The 17,529-nt window shown below is 47.0% G+C and overlaps 1 protein-coding gene across 1 annotated transcript in view; it reads left to right on the top strand.

The window, feature by feature from the left end:
- The window catches only part of NSD2 (nuclear receptor binding SET domain protein 2), a 1,128,833-nt gene that overhangs the window by 738,113 nt on the left and 373,191 nt on the right, over positions 1 to 17,529 (top strand). The gene's annotated exons all lie outside the window — the stretch shown is intronic.

Below are 17,529 nucleotides of genomic sequence, written 5' to 3'. Positions count from 1 at the left end.
ACTGGGCCAGTAGAAGCCAGAGTAATCGCATCTGCAGACGCCTTCTTAATCTCCGATAAGCAAGTACGCATTTTATTATGCACTGAGCTGAACTTGCCGTATATATCAGTCACAGTTAAACTAGCCTCGCTGCTCTTGTGGGTTAATATATGGACTAACGCCAAGGCCAGTTTAAATAGGGCAGTGTTGTTAGATTGTCTGTACCTTGATAGATGTTTTTTCTGCCCCCTAGCTGAATTATGTTCGGAAGTCCTTTACTGATCCGGGTTTGATCAACTTGTTTTCAATCTTCACTCACTAACAAAATTTGATAAGCAGATAGAGAAAAATAGCTTTAGGGAGTATAGTGTACATCAGCGTCTGGACTGGGAGTGTTCCAAAGTGAGTGTGAAGAATGAGTATTTTCTTCTATCTGTAGTGATGCAGGGTTTTGACATCTTCATATCTCAGTCCCATACACAGCAGCTGGGCTACACTGATGGCTATATATTGTCATAAAGGGTGCAGCAAACCCCTTATAATGTGTACATAAAACGTTTATAACAACCCCTCCCGTCTTACTCCGCATAAGATGGTAAGCTGTGGCTGCCTTGAGGCACCTGAATTAAAAGAAACTCTGCGGCAATTGAAGTTACATAAACTAATCATGGGCCTTTCATTAACTGAAATGAAGGCCAGTTTTCTCTTCATTGGGCCGTACGTCATGACGTGGGATTTCCCAAAATTGGTTATTAGACTTCAAAGGACTGTTTGGGTTGTCACCATCAGAACAGCATTATCTGTATGCAGTAATGCCGGGACTAGTTTGTTAGCTATCCTGGTTACATTAGGCTCCAGATGAGATCATAAATAAACGTATAGGATAAAAAGAAGGGGCACCAAAATGCACCCCTCTTGTACCCCTCCGGTTAAATTAAAAGTATCAGTGGTTTCCCTGGCAGAGCCATATCTCCCCTGGCTGCTAGGTTTTCATGCAAAATGTAGAGAAAATTAACAATGGTAACACACCCCGATATCTAGCAACATTAACCACAGCCTGGTCTTGTTAACCGAATTGAAATCTAGGGACAAGCTCATGAAGGCTAGGTATAGTGGGCCTCGTCTGGCTACCATATATTTGCCCTGGATTATTAAAAAAAGTAAGGCATTGCTCCACCGTACCTAGCCCGGGGCGAAAACAGTATTGGTACGGGGATAAGATATTGTTCTGGTTGACCCAATTCCTTAAATGCATTAAAAGTACTCTACAGGATTCTGTCACTGTACTGACAATTAGAGATACAGGACGATAAGAATCAGATCCCCTTTCTTGAAGATAGGGCTGATGGGTGATAGCGACCAGGACCCTGAAATTGTTTGAGCTGGATGAATTGTTAAATGTTTGTAAGCCGGGGACCCCAGAGTACACTATTTAGTTTATTAAATCCATAGATATCCCAACGTGACATGGGGCCTTCCTACCCAAACTTTTCCCTATTGCTTCCACTACTTTACCAACTGAGAGTTTCAAAAGGTGGGGAATTACAGAGCCTCAAGCTTAACAACTCTGCTAGAGTCTTATCCTCCTCAGCCGGATACATGGTGCTGAAATAAGTTACCCAGGTTGGGCTGACTATATATGATCATAATGGATTGAGCGGTGCATCTTTGTCTGATATTGACTGTGCTTCAAAATACTTTCATGCGATTGCTGGCTGCCGCTATCTCAAGTTGTCCCCAATCTTCACTAAATGAAATAGGTTTCCTGTCCCCGATGGTGAGTGTATAGTTCCTCCTCACCTCGGCTACTACACTGGGATCCTTTGGGGCAGTTACAAGAGCCTTTCTTAATTGGCGATTGACCTCTGAACGAGGTCCATCAAACCAATGCGTGCACTTCAGGCAGGTCTGACGGGCTTGGAAAGATGGCTCTTGATACCTATATTCAGGGAGCTAAACTAAATTTTATAACACTTAAATAGACTTAAACTATCCTTAATGCATAAAACATGTGAAACACTCAGAGAATCTAGCACCATCACTGTTAAATTGAGGTGTAATTTAAACCAGAGAAGAAGACCTCACCTTGCCTTCCCGCTCACCAGAGGCATGCTGTGGCTAGAGTAACAAACTTACCTATCACAGGATGTGGGCGAGATGGCCAATGTCTCTCGAAAATCAATGATGTCATAGTCCCCAATGAAATGTAGCCGATCTGAATTGGTTAACTTCTCCTTCAGACCTGCCGCATTCCAGCTCATTAAAGTAAAAGAAAATGTGTCCCCAGTGGATGCCTCTCTATCTGAACAAACCAACTTGATAGTTCCTGAGTTTGTGCCCCTAAATGAGAAAGCTTTTGTGGTGGTCATAAATTGTCTGATAGGGCGTCAAAGTGGTTTGATACTGGGACCTGGGCCTTTAAATTGTAGTTTATTCTAATTGCTAAGTAGCAACAAAGGTTTCAATCAAATTTATTTTGTATTTGTTTTCCAGTCAACTTGAGATCACTGAGCCTTTGTTTGCGGCTTTATTTTACATGTCATCTATCAGATCAGCTAGACCCACAGCTCATATTTAAAGTTATTTATTTAAAGTTACATAAACATGTCTAAAGTTACTTGTATAGCACCTAAAATACCACCGTGTACTCCCACCTCCCACACACCCCAGTATTATTTTATTATTTTGTTAGGGTTTAGGCTAGCAGATTAGAAATTCTTGCTAAAATGCACTTTCGTCTCTTATTTTTTGTGTTTGTTTTGTGACACAGTAGGCACTACTAAAGAGCAGCTATTGCATTGGTGTGTCAAGCACAGCCTTGGGCAGAAGGTTACATTGTAATGTGATGGATAATTTTACCTGTAGAATCATCACCTTCTGAATCTCCCCAGTAAGGATCCAGAAAGTTGAAATTGCTCTCATGTACCGGCAAGAAGTTACTTGACTCTTCCTCTAAGCGGTGACTCATGGATGCGACATCACCATTCCATATGTGGCTGCACCCCTGTGTCTCTGACAACTGTAGTTACTTTTTCTGCACCTTTCGATCCAGATCCAAAGGTGTTTTCCATTAAAAAAACTAAATGTTATTGATGAGATCCATTTACCATTAGTGTTATTCCTCCCTTTTGAAAGACTCTTCCTTCAATCTACATGATGTCTGGTTCAGAAACTTGAGAATTCACTGCAGTTTCTCTTCCATCGTGAGGAAAAGCACTGAGATCCTCCAACTTCGACACCGCATGCAGTCCCAGCTGCTGGTTGCTCTCTTCTCCCAGGGTTGTCTCTACCTCCTCAAGGCAGATGACTTTACCACATACTTCTCAAGGAAAATGAGGAGAAAAGGTACAATCGTGCATCTGGGCTGATAACTCTCCCCTTCTGAGCAAAAAGCTTCTCCGTAGCGAGGATAAAAAATAATGACATTTAAATACACTAGGGTCTAACACCAAGAGAGAAGTAGAGCTATGGTATTTATTAGTAATCAATACTGTGTTTTATCCTGAGGTTGGAAGAAGGGGATTTTGCTTCTGGGTACTCCTGTACCATCTGTGTGTGGAAAGGCCAAAGGAGGAGTTTTTATTTATTTATTTAATGCGATTTTCTATAGCTCGAACATTACCCGAAGGTGTCAGAGCGCTTTACAAAAGAACCAGTTGCGATACATAAAGATTTAGGATTACATGAGTTACATAAAAGATACAAATAGGAAAAAAAATGCAAATGTACAAGTTGTAAAGTCACATAGGGAAGAGATACAAATAGGAAAAATTGCAAATGTACAAGTTGTTAAGCCACTCAAGGAAGAGATACAAATGAATATAAGAATCACATAGGAATGGTAGTGAGTACAAAAGTCTACTACATATACTAGTGGTTAGATTTCTCTCTTTATACATATATATACAAATAGTAGATTTTCTCAGGATTACATTTTACCAGCGATTCGGTTTGGACAAGTATATATCACATATTTACAGAGTGAAAAGGGAAATAAAAATAAAATACAATTAAAATAAAAAGGGGTAGAGAGCGGTATGTGGCGGAGAAGAGTTGGAGGCTGAGATTGGTGAGAGGAGAGAGGGGGACCGGAGGGGGAGAAAGTGATAAGGCAGTCCAGCATAAGAGAAATGTCTGAAGGTCAGCAGGATGGATTCCAAGGGACCAAAGGAAAGGACAATAATAAACAAAATGGTGGACCCGGGTCGTGGGCATCGATGGAAACCATCTCAACATGGCAAGATGCACCCAGGGCAAGAGCGACAACAGGAGAGGGTCTCAAAATGGCGGGCGTCCTCGGGTTCCAGTCCAAAAGTTACGAGGTGCCAACCCAACGGAAGAACAAGAGGGGAAAAGGAGCCAGACAGTCGAAAGGAGGAGCATCTTCAGTATTTGCACCTCCTTTCACCACTGCTGCATACTCATGATCCCTGATCTAAATGCTCCCACGCTCCTGTACTAGGCACCACAGTCCACCCGTGTCATTAGCTGGAGGGGTGTTAAAACAACCCCCCAGGTCTCCACCCAGCTTTCATGCTCGACAAAAAGCAGATGTCTATCTTGGCTCTCTCAGGGGAGCGTTAGCGGCTTTGTCGTATCTAGGGGGTGAGTGCTGTAATTAAAATCCTCTCCTGGTCACGTAATCTGTCCCGCCCGTCGGCTATGGCCACGTGCCCCTATCCACACACTGCAGTCGGGCCAAACAGGAGGATGTAGGCTGCAGATCCGGCGATCACGGGCTGCCCCATCTGCGGGCGTTCGCCGGGGAAGATGAAAGGGCAGCAGGGGGCTCGCTCCGGATGTCGCGGCCCCTGCATTGTTACCTCATACCCTGGGTTCGTTTCACTGCGGCCCCTTTCACTTCTACCTCAGTTTCACCTCGGGCGCCATCTTGAGGTGTTCTCGCCTGGGGTAGGTATTGCCGACATCACGGCAGAGCAGCCGCTGGAAGTATCGGTGGCCCCAACGGCAGACGCTCCAGATCGTCCGATTTTGGCATTTGGCCCTTACAGATAATTTAGTGGGGCTAGGAGGGCCACGTTAGGATGTTGTGCATGAGGTTTCCACGGAGCTGAAGCTCCGGGCAGCCATGTTGGATAACAGGTAAACAAAGCCTATGGGAGAAAGAGGATCAAGGAGTGAAGGTGGTGGATTGGTCCTCTTAGTACAGAGAAGTCTCACTTCAGTATGGCAGATCTAAGAAAAGTCTACAGAAGCACATTCCTGAGTTGATTAGATGGGGAGGCGCGAGCTGTGCCTTGTTTTGAAATTATACCGGATACAGTTGGAGAGCATTTTATCCTCCACATGTCCACATGTACATTATAGAGATCTAAAACTGCATACATGATTATATTCTTACTAGCAGCCCGTCCCGACGTTGTCCGGGCATGCTGTAGCCGACGCCACTGTACCTTAACACGCTCCACCGTCCCGATGTTGTCCAGGCATGCCGTAGCCGACGCCACTGCACCTTAACACACTCCAGCCGCGAACGTGTTTGTCCAGTGTTCGCTCAATCCCCGAACATGTTTGGCCGCTCCAGCATACGCCACTGAAATATGCGAACATGTGTGTTCGCTCCATCTCCGAACGTGTTTGCCCCCTCCAGCCTAAGCCACTTAGACGCACAACATCGTGTCAACGTCAAACGCCCATAACAATGCTAAAGGACACGCCCACTCGTATTGGAACGCTAGTCCCACACAGAACGCTTCTCTTTTGTCGAATCCCACAACGCACACGCCCATAACTGACTACTCTTCACAAAACTTTCTTTTCCCCTTCTAATGTATATGTTGGGCTGCTGTATAGCCTATGACCATCTGCTGATACTGTAGTTTGCAATGCTGTATTGGGTGTTCCGATTGGTGCTGTAGTTCTTGAGCTTACCTGCCTCAAATGTTTGGGCTCTCTCTTTATAATAGTAGTATAGATATGTACTACAATGATGTGTGAATATAACATGAAATCAGGATCAAAGCTTCCAAAAGTCTTCAGTCTGTCCGTGTGGTCTGGATTCAGTGTGTGCCTCTCTACCCGATAATTAACTTGCATGTTGACCTTTGGTGCCAGACAGGAGGCAGATACTAACATCATTATAAGTGCCTCTTCAGATCCTGTTCTCTAATCAGGAATTGTGCATTACCTTGAGGAAGTCTTCTTTCTTTAAGTTCAGAACTTACCAATCGAAGGACTCTTCACCAAGCTGTCGATCCTGATTGCCGGACAGGCCTCCAGGTTGCCAGAGTTGTTTTCCAGCTTCAAACTTCAGCCAGATATCTGTACCTAGCTCTGTTCTAAATTCACGCGCAGCACTGCCAGCTGTACTAGCTCCTGCTGTTGACCCCACTGAGTTGGCGACTTTCTCCAGGTTCTGTTAACTTTATTCCTTCCTCTTTGGTACCTGCCGGGGGGCCTTCGGGCCAGGAGACTATTTCCTGTTGCCAGCCAACCTAGTTTATAAACTTGACGATGCCTGAGCAGCAGTTCTTTGCCCACCAAACGTCTGGGTGTCAAAACAATTGCATACTATGACACTTTCTCCAACTCCGTTCTTGGATACAATGAAGCCCTCTTCTTTGAGCCTGCTGTGGTTATCGCTCAGGAAGCAATTTCACTCTGCTCTTTTTCCGTCCATAAAGATGTTCCTTGGTTGAGATTTCAGTTTATAATAATTTCTGCACATCCAGGGGTGGGGAATTCCTATCTCCCGACGCCCGAGACATCTAGATTTCTTTGGAGGGCAAGAGGTTTTAATCTGCATTTTGCCCAAAGGACAAGAAGACAGTTTTATGGTACTATGATACACAGCTGTTCAACCCTGTAGGTCACAGCCAGTAAATAAGTTGCTCTGAGCAGTTTATTGGCAGTGAAAGGGTCAATGCAAAAGCTGGGGCCTGCACTTTAATTTCCGCAGAGCAGAACAACAAAATGATAAAGCAGAGCTCAAAGTTAGAGCCAGCTCGATAAGCTCGTGTGGCTTCCAGGCCCTCCCCTGGTCTTTTTATTTTCTTCAAGCATGAGACACACATCGAGCTTCTGCAGCTCCAGTACACTTGCAGCAATGGCATGTACGAGGCTGCTTTTTCTGCCTCTTGGCCCCTTGCTCTGACTTGAACTGTATGACCCCTGTCTTGTATTCTCTCCTCCACTCCTGGGCCTCATAGGGCTCCAATATCCCTGCTCATCTTCAACTCACTTTGATTTCCCTTCTCATGCACCCCCTCCTTGGCACTTTGCATTTCCCTTTACACCTTATGTTACACCTGGTGCCTAAACATGCTAACTCCACCCCACCCTCCGCCGCCCTCTCTGACCTGCTCCCCTTGGCTTCTCATATCTTACGTCATCAAGGGTTTACATTAAAGCTCATTAGTTTCCCCATGGGCTTTCATGCAGGCCTAAGGCCACCCCCAATTCTGCCCTTGCACTAGGCCTCTCATCTCACTTTGTGCCTGCACCAGGGGCATTGTGAACACACCGCAGTAGCAACTACAGCAGCTGTAGAGTTTTTGATGGGCCTCTTCAGTCTGCATGTCCGCAGTAAGGGTGGGCGGGAGAGTGAGTGAAAGGGTGTATGAATAGATGCATGGATGAATAGTGAAAGGGTGAATGGATAGATGCATGTATGAATAAGTGAAAGGGTGGATGTATGAATGCATGGATCAATACGTGCAAGAGTGGATGATAGATGCATAAATTAATGAGTGAAAGGGTGAATGGATAGATGCATAAATTAATGAGTGAAAGGGTGAATGGATAGATGCATGGATGAATGAGAGAAATGCTGGATGGATATTTGGATGAATGAGTGGAGTGAAAGGGTGGATGTTTAGATGCATGAATGAGTGAAAGGGTGGATGGATAGGTGCATGGATGAATGAGTGGATGCATTGATGCATGGATGAATACGTGCAATAGTGGATGATAGATGCATACATTAATGAGTGAAAGGGTGAATGGATAGATGCATGGATGAATGAGTGAAAGGCTGGATGCATAGATATATGAATGAGTGGAGTGAAACAGTAGATGCATGGATGCATGAGTGGATGGATGTAAGGATGGATGTGTGAAAGAATGGTAGGATAAGTGCAAGGGTGAATGAAGGGATGGGTGAGTGGATGGATAGGTTGAAAGTGGATTGATGAGTGAAAGGATGGACGGCTTATTGAAAGGGTGGATTAATGGGTGAGAGAGTAGATGAATAGATGGCTGAGTGGGTGGGGATGGATGGGTGGGTGGGTGGCTGGGTGGAAGGGTTGCTGGGTGGACAGTTGAGTGTAAAGGTGGATGGAGGGATTAGTGAAAGGGTGGATGGATATATGAGCGAAAGGGAAGATGGACAGGTGAAAGGGTGGATGGACGAGCGAAAGCATAAATGGAGGAAGGAAAAGGGTCGGTGGATAGATGAGTGAAAAGGAGGATGGATAGGGTGGATGGATGAGTGAAAGGATAGATGGAGGTATGAGTGAAAGGATGGATGAAAAGGAGTGAAAGGGAGGATGTGTGAGGTGAAAGGATGGATGGATGAGCAAAAGGATGCATGAGTGAAAGGAAGGCGGGATGGATCAGTTGGATTGATAGGTTTGGAGATGGTAGGTTTGAACAGGGGCTTCGTGAACGCCCCGCTTTAGCAGCTAAAGTAGAGGTGGAGCTCTTGATGGGCCCCTTGTGTCTGCAGCTTGGCAGACAAAGATTTGTAATTAATGTGAAAGGAGGAATGGATGTGTGGGTGAAAGGATGAGTCAGTGGAAGTGTGGCTGGCTAGATGGATGGATGGATGGATGGATGGATGAATGAATGAGTGACCGGGATGGTTGAGTGACAGGGATGGTCAAAGTTGTTATAATGAAGGAAAGGGTGAATGAGTGGATGGGTTACAGGGTGTAAGGATTAAAGAGCGAAAGGATGGATGAGTGTAAAGCAGGGGTCTCCAAACCTGGAGGGCCGGATCCGTGCCAGATTTTTTGGATATCCCCATTGAGATACATGTAGTTATTTAAAAAATCCGGCATTGATCCGGCCCTCCAGGACCGGTTTGGAGACCTCTGATGTAAAGGATAAATGGATGGATGGATGAGTGGAAGGATGGATGGATCGAAGGGTGGGTGGAAGGATGAGTGAAAGGGAGGATGGATAGATGAGTGAAATGGAGGGTTTATGGATGAGCGAATGGATGGATGGATAGGTTTGGAGATGGATGGGTAGGTTTGGATATGGATGAGCGGATGGCCTGACGGATGAACAGATGGACGAACAGATTGGTGAAAGGCTAATGGATAAAAGAATGAATGGGTGCCATTGTAAAGGTGAAATGCTAGATATCAGTGGGTGAAAGGATGAATGGATAGATGCTTAGATGGAAGAGACAAGAGAGCTATTCTGTCGAGGATTCCAAAAACTTTGCTTGCTTGGTGTCATAAGAACTTTGGATCAACGTGGGGGGTATTTTAATTTTCCGGTTACTCACTTGGCCTACACTATGCTCCTTTCTCTACCTTGGGATTATCAGGTAGGCGTGGTGCTGTATGCCAGCACACTCTTACTAGACCGCTAGTATTTGGTCTCATAAAGGCCACATTGCTATAGAAATTCCTGGCACTGAACAAAACTACTTTGTAAAAGAGCAGAATGCTGTGACACACAATGAAGCCAGCTCACAGATAGGAAGAGATAGCATTTTATTAAAAACAAAAGGTCTTGGTTAGCTCATATTTAATTAGGGGCTCAAAGGTTAAAGTCACAAAAGTGCATCCATGATATATGTCCTTGTATTAATGCAGATTTACGTTTTTCATGAATTCACATGAATTTCCTTAAGTAGGCCCGGAAACCGTAGTCCTAGGAAATATTTGTAAATTGCATCTTAGCATGAGCAAATATGAATATGCCCCAGCGGAAACCTGTTGAGTGTTTACAAGTTCACTTTTTCTCCAAACACATTTTTCCCAGCCCTGGAAGAAACTTTACTTCTGCTATTGTCAGGGGTAAATTGTCGACCTCTCTCAGTATCGGAAAAGATTAGAGGAGAGCTGGTGAAAAACTCCAAAATTCAAATCCTTCTATAGTATTAGCCTGACATAACCAAAGGGGCTATTATCAGAGCTCTTCTATAAAGATATTGCAGCCATTATTTGACGGCGCACTACATGGCACCAAAGGGACAAGTGCATTTTGTCACAGGACATGTAGATTTATGAAGCTACTTGTCCCATGGACAAGTACATATTTCATTAAATTCCACACCCCTGACATCTGATGAAGTCTCTCCTATTTGCCACAGTTAGTGTGTCTTCTCAGGATTTTGTCTTTTATGGCAGGGTTGAACAAGGCTGCTGATATTGTGGAACTATATCTTCCCTTGGGTTTCATTAAAACTGAACCCTGTTTGCTCTATTTCAATTCATTTTGCTTTCTAATGAGACATTCTTGAACTCGGGCATGTCTGTTTGAAATATACCAGATTCTGTGTAGACCATCTGTTGTGAAGTGGCTTATCACCAATAAGCTGCAGGTGATCTATCATTTTTGGGTGATGACTCTGCTGGTGGTTCCCCTTTTACTGGAACACATGAAGGGTCACTTCATTTAGGTGGTTCATAATGGTTTTGGGGTTAATAAACAGCTTCTTTAGTCTACTGTTGACACTATGGATTCTTTAGTCAGGTCAGTGGGCTCTTTGGTGGTCCTTCATTAACATGCCTAGTTGAGAGAAATGGAGCTTCATGCTGATACTTCAGCAAATGTCTTGAATGCAGCCTTTGATGGTTCACTCCCTCGCAATCTGCTACCATGAACACAGACAACACATTAGGGGATGCACCTCTGCCTGATCTTTAAGGCTGCCATCTGCGGCAAGTATGTTCCATACATAACAGAGACTCAAGGGTCTCACTGGGCGGCAGCCTTAAACGTAGTAAAAACTCCAGCTCTGATGACCTTTTTTTTTCCACCGCGCCCTGGCTACAGGAGGCGTGGTGCATTTGAAGAATTAAAGACCAGAAGTGACAATTGTTACATTAGCTATCACAAATTTACATCTCGCACCTTGTTAATGCTTCTTTGGAGAGTGGGGCATGAGGAGAAAAAATAGTTTTAACTTCTGATGGGACTCTGTGTTGAGGGTTTGCTCCAGCTTTGGGGCTTGCTCATTGAGCTTCCTTCTTTCTGGCCATTTGTCAGTGTTGCATAGTTCTCTAGTAAGACAATGCGCTTATGTTTTTTTCTCTACCAATGAGTCACTTTCATTCTGAAGTCTTCCAGTGTAACCTTTCTGGGTTATTGCCCTATGTTTGGGTATGTTGGCCTTGTTGCACTTTTCATAACCGCTCGTTTTCTTCTTTGGTAGGGGATGGTGTTTAGGTCATACTGTGGTTGCTGGTTCTGATTGCAAGTTTTCCATGTATGTAGTCTGGCAACTTCCTGCTTCTTATCAGTTGTCATTTATTGCAAGCGATTGTTTATGGTTTGGACCTGGAGGGTGCCCTTACAGGGTCTGTTTGATCATCAGGTATGATGGTTTTGTAGCCAAGTATTTGATCTCTTGACAGTCTTTTTTCAACACTTTACTTCTCTTGTGTTGGGAAGGATTAGCGGAGTATCTTTTGTCTTTGGCGTGTTGGTGAAGTCACCCACCACCTTTTGGGTATATTGCGTTTATTGCTGATTAGTCATGTCCCTTTTATCCTTGCAGGTGGGGAGTTGTGATTAACAGATGTTTCGGTCCTTTGGGTCAGATGTTAAGATACTTCTCTTCCTGCTGAGCGTCTGCCTGTGTAGTTGCTCAATTGGGTCTTTGGTCACCCTTTTGGTTTTACCTTTTCAAGATGATGCTGATCATGTTGCTCACATTTATTAGTACTGTGGGAAGTGTTTCTTCTGGGAAATCCATGCTGTTAGTCTATGCAGTCTGTGGCCCTTACATACTAGTGTGCAGGCCTTGCGTGGAAAGGGCCGCATTCTTGTTTTTCCGGACTCACTCTGAGGTATTGACCAGTATTCCATTTCTATTTCCATCTTACTTTTGATTCATCTATGGCCTAGGAAGAGTTGGTTCTTCTTTTCTGATTTTGTTGTCTGGCTTTGTAGCAAGGTAGGAGTCCTCTGGAACATAAAATTCTTAGTATTCCTTTTATAGGGGGATTGGGGTGAGGGTATAGTCACTCTAGGCTGACAATGCTCTATGGATGTTTTTCAAGGAAACAATTTCTACACAGGTACGCAATTCTGCATGGTTGTTCCACTTGTTAGGACATCTTTACATCCATCCTTCCATTCATTCTTCCTGCTATGGGACTGGGTCAAGCATGTTGGACTGGATTGTGGAATGGTTTAATTCAATCCTATTGAGTGGTGGTGTGCTCCATCCCGTATCGGCTCTTCAGGGCTGTGGGTGGTTGGTGTTTCATCTGTCTTAAGCAAGGTGTAATGTTGCTGCTCTGTCAGCTTTCTGCTTTCAATCATGTTTTATTCCCTACCGTTAGTGGGAGGAGTTGTGTCTGAGAGCTTTGGCAGTAGGGGAGGAGAGGAGGATTAATGAATGTCTCTCGTATCATGCCTGGCAAGTTCTTAGCCTTATGACGTGCTTACATTTGGGCATTGTGGGCCATCTTAGGCTATTTTCCTTATGCATCATTATATTTTGAAAAGTAAGCATAATCCCTCAAGGCCTGTGTGATATTGTTTGAGGGTAAGGTGGATGCCTTTAGATGTCTTTGGTTGAACATTTTTTGGGGATCGAGTCACTTGACAGTTTCTTTTCTTTCTCCCATCATGTTACCAACAAGTGTGTGCCCTGGATTGCTGCACAGGTTCTTTCTTTTCCTTCTTGTATGTTCATGTTTCAACTTAGACTTACAGGGCTTATGGACCTCATCTTCTGTAGAGTGTAGTACTTTTGTGCTTCTCAGACCCTCTGCCTGGAGTGTATTGCTTTGGTATTGATTCAGGTGAAGAATATACATTTACAAGTATCCATTAGAGTAATAATTCACTTACAATCCGTTATGATGCTTCTTGTGAATACTCTTATGTACCGGCAGAATCCTCACAAAGTCACTGCCTCCTTGATCAGAGGAGTATTGTGTTTTAACAAGGCTCAAGTTAGTATTATACACTGCATTTCAGTGACTTTTTTCATTCTCATTTTTGCAGCTAACAGTGTAGAACTGACCTCTTACTTTAGAATTACCACTTGGGCGTCAGACTGGATCCGGAAAGTTTTTGTCAGCAGTACCCCTGCGCGTCGGAAGGTGGCGTTGTGCGGCTCCACGTCCGTCGTGGTTGCCGAGAGGACATCGCAGCTGCTACTTAGACGCCGCCTTCGCGCGCTGGCGTCATTTTTTTTTTTTTCTGCGCCAGCTAGTGTAGATCGGTACCCACGGTCACTTTTTGACTGAGATTTTTTTGAGGCGTTTTCTCTCTTATTTTTTGTCGATCGATTCCTGGTGCAGTAGGGATGCCCGGCTTCAAGACCTGCAGGGACTGTCATTGCATGATGCCGGCGAAGGACCCGCACCACATGTGTCTTTACTGCCTGGAGCATGACCACGACCCCAAGTCGTGCTCCGAAAGCCAGGCCAAGGACCCTAAGTCTTTGCGGGAGCGATCCCGAAAGTTGCTAGAAGTCCGGAAGTCTGCTCCGCGGTGCTCAAGGTCCCGGTCCCGTGGGAGGTCGAGTGACTGGTCGCAGAGCCGCCACCACCGTTCATTGGGACTGAAGTCTTCACACTCTGCGTCGGGTAAGACGAAGCATTCCAAGAAGTCGGTGAAGTGCCAACGCTCTAGGACTTCCCATCGCAGCGGGTTGGGCTTTCCCAGCGGCTCCGGTGGTGCCTACAAAGTCGCCACCGGCCTACATGCCCTTCCCGGGTCCGTCAGCGACTCCGGCCAAGCTGCAGGAATTTCTGTCAGCCATGGCTCGCCTCTTTGGACCATAGGGCCCTGCCGGTGCGTGTTCGGGCATATGGGCCAAATTGGGAGTTCTAGTTCTTTACTGCCGGCGGCTCTGGGTCCGGCATAGTTGTAGGCTCCGGCGCCGCAGGACCTCCATGAATCCATGCCTGGATCCCGGTCGAAGTCGGCTGACCTTGTGAGACCTCAGACGGCGCCCGGCCCACCGGACGACGTCGCCACCGGTTTCAGCTCTGATGTGGATACGGCGCCGGACCGGCGTCGCTCAATGCCGATTCCGACACCGATGGGGATCTCTATCCCTTTTTCCGTCCTCCTTATTTTCGGCCTGTTTATCAGCCTTTCGAGGAAGGGGAGAACTGGGAGGAGTCTGAGGACCCTCTCACAGCACAATGAGTTTGACCCGGACTGGGCAGAGCAGTTGGGGGAAGCCAATGGTTTTGATACCTCTCCTGACTTTGGTATGCTGTTTCCTCCTACCGTGGCTACAGAGGAGGGTGGAAGTTACGCAGTGGTTTTGAGTAGGGCGGCCAAGGTCCTCCACCTCGAACTCCCTACAGTGCCGTCAGGACTAACCTCCTGACAGAAATGCTTCCACTGGCAGCTACCTCTTCAGAGCCACTGCTGTCTTTTAACGATGCACTTTTGGACGTTCTTTTGGGCACCAGAGCCAACACAGGGACTCCTGTGGATAGGAACGTGGCCCGACGCCATCACCCGGCCCCTGACGACCCCATTTTCCGTTCCCAATACCCCAACACTGATAGCTCAGTTGTCCAAACCTCTGAGTCCCCGAGCGCATTCCCTACCTCACCACGGGACAGGGAATCCAAGAAACTGGAGCATTTCGGTAAGATTTTTTCTTCTGCCAGTTCAGGGCTGTGGTCTGTGAACACCACATGCCTCTAGGGCCGTTATTCCCACTCTGTGTGGGATACGGTGGCGCACGTGCTGCCGCAGTGCCAGGAGGAGGCCCGGACAGTGCTCTCTCAAGCTATTGCTGAAGGGACAGATGCCGCCAAGTTCACATTTCAATGTGCCCTTGACACCGCTGACTGCTGGGCACGGCGATTTCCACGACAGTGGCGCTCCGTCGACATTCCTCGCTGAGGACAACTGGTTTTTCTGGGGATGTCCAGAACAGTTGGAAGGATATGCCCTTTGTTGGCTATTACCCTTACGACGACAAGCACATAGTGCGTTGTAGCGCTTTAAGGGCTCGTAGGCTACAGCCCAGCCCTTTGGCATTTCCGCCTTGCGCCCTCCTCCGCCCTCTGCTTTTTGCTCCTTTCGTGGCCACGGAAGGGGCAGCCCTGACACGTTAGTTTCAGAGCCACAGACCTGTGCAGCAACAGTATCAGCACGGACGTGGGACCCACCAAGCCGGGTCAGGGAGCCAGCGGGCGGGTCAGTCCACTCCAGCCCAGCCACCACTGCCTCCAAACCTTCCTAGTCCGGTTTTTCAGGCTCATCAAACGCCAGTGGGTGGCAGGATTCGCCAACACCTCCCCCACTGGCGCACCATCACTTCGGACAGGTGAGTTTTTACAAATAGTCCGAAGGGGCTACTCCCTCCCCTTCGAGACTACCTCTCAGGCCATGCCACCCCAATACCACCACATGTCGGGGGATCACTTAACTCTTCTTTGACAGGAAGTTGCAGCTCTCTTGACCATGGGGGCCATCAATTGCGTACCTGCGCCAGAAGTAGTACATGGTTGTTACTCTGACTACTTTCTGGTGCCCAGGAAGGACAAGGGACTGCTTCCTATCTTGGACCTCAAGGACGTCCATCGCTTACTCCGGAAGGAGAAGTTCAAAATGTTAATTCTGGCACAGGTCTGGTCTGCCCTCGATCCTGGAGACTGGATGGTGGCGTTGGACCTGCAGGACGCATATTTCCACATTCCCTTTCTGCCGGCCCCCCAGCGTTGCCTGCGGTTTACGGTAGGCCACAAGAACTTTCAGTTTACTGTGCTCCTCTTTGGCCTTACCAGCACCCCTCGGGTGTTCTTGAAAGTGATGACAGTGGTCGCTGCTCATCTGCGATGATTAGGGGTTCTAGTCTTCCCCTATCTCGTCGACTTGCTGTTGAAGGCGGGCTCGCCCCGGACAGTAGTCTCCCACCTCCAGGATACGGCCGACCACCTGCATTTGCTGGGGTTCTCCATCAATGTCCCGAAATCGCACCTGATTCCCTCTCAGAAGCTCCGCTTCATCGGAGCGGTTCTGGATACAACGCACTTTCGAATCTATCCTCCCAAACGGTGAGTCCAGGATATTCAGTCTCTGATTCTGATCTTTCAGCTTCTATCCTGAGTTTCGGTCAGGATGAGCCTGAGGGTGCTGGGCCTCATGGCCTCCTGCATCCTGCTGATTGATCATGCCAGATGGCATATGCAGTGGGACCTGAAGCTCCAGTGGGCGCAGCAGCAGGGGAACCTGCCCGATTACGTCCAGATCTCGAAGGGCACTGCACAATAGTTGCAGTGGTGGCTCACAAATCAGCATTGGGGCAATGGCAGATCCCTCTCAGTTTCCCAATCGGATCACACAGTGGTGATGAATGCGTCCCTCCTGGGATGGGGCAGCCACATGGGAGAGGCGGAGATCAGAGGCCTCTAATCTCCGGCGGAGTCAAGGATCCTTATCAACATTCTGGAGCTCCGGGCCATCCGACTTGCACAGAAGGCATTCCTTCCCTCTGTGAAGATCAGAGTAGTGCAGGTGTTCACAGACAACACCACCGCCATGTGCTATTTAAACAAACCGGGGGGTCATGGACCCAATGTCAGGAGCCCCTGCGCCTCTGGACATGGCTGGAACATCAGGGCATTTCCCTGGTGGTTCAACACCGGACCTGTTCACTGAACGCCAAGGCGGATAAACTCAGCTGCAGGTGCGTGATGGATCACGAATGGTGCCTTCACTCTGAGGTGGAGCAAGGTCTCTTTCAACAATGGAGAGAGCCTCGTTTCGATCTATTCGCCACCGAAGAGAACATGCAATGTCTGCAGTTCTGCACGTTGGAATTTCCAAGGCGGCACTCGCTAGGCAGTTCTTTTCATCGCGAGTAGAGGTGCGGTCTGTTGTACGCCTTTCCGCCTATACCACTTCTTCCCAGAGTGCTGAAGAAAAACAGGCGCGACCGAGCCCAAGTCATTCTTGTGGCTCCGGACTGGGCTTGAAGAGTTTGGTATCCCAACTACTCAGTATGGCCATCGATCTCCGGATCCGACTGCCTCTTCGCAATGATTTTCTGTTGCAGCAGCCGGGGGCGCCCCTCCACCCGTAACTGTACAGACTCCACCTCCTTGCATGGAGATTGAGCGGCGGCAGTTGATTCCTTTCGACTTGCCCCCTGAAGTCTGTGATGTCATTCTGGCAGCCAGGCGTCCCTCCACTAAGTTGGTATACGCCTGCAGGTGGAACAAGTTTGTGGCATGGTGTGCAGCAAAGGCTATGGATCCCCCTTTCTGCCTTTCTTTCAAATGTCCTTCTGTTCCTTCTTTCTTTGGCCCAGCAGGGTTCTAATGTGGGCACTATCAAGGGCTACCTTTCTGCTATTTCAGCCATTCGTAGGCTTCCTGATCAGCCCCCTCTTTTCAAGTCCCCTGTTGTAAATAGATTCCT

The sequence above is a fragment of the Lissotriton vulgaris genome, chromosome 3_2, assembly GCF_964263255.1.
Source record: "Lissotriton vulgaris chromosome 3_2, aLisVul1.2, whole genome shotgun sequence".
In the NCBI taxonomy this organism is placed as follows: Eukaryota; Metazoa; Chordata; class Amphibia; order Caudata; family Salamandridae; genus Lissotriton; species Lissotriton vulgaris.
This window is presented reverse-complemented; position numbering and strand designations above follow the sequence as displayed.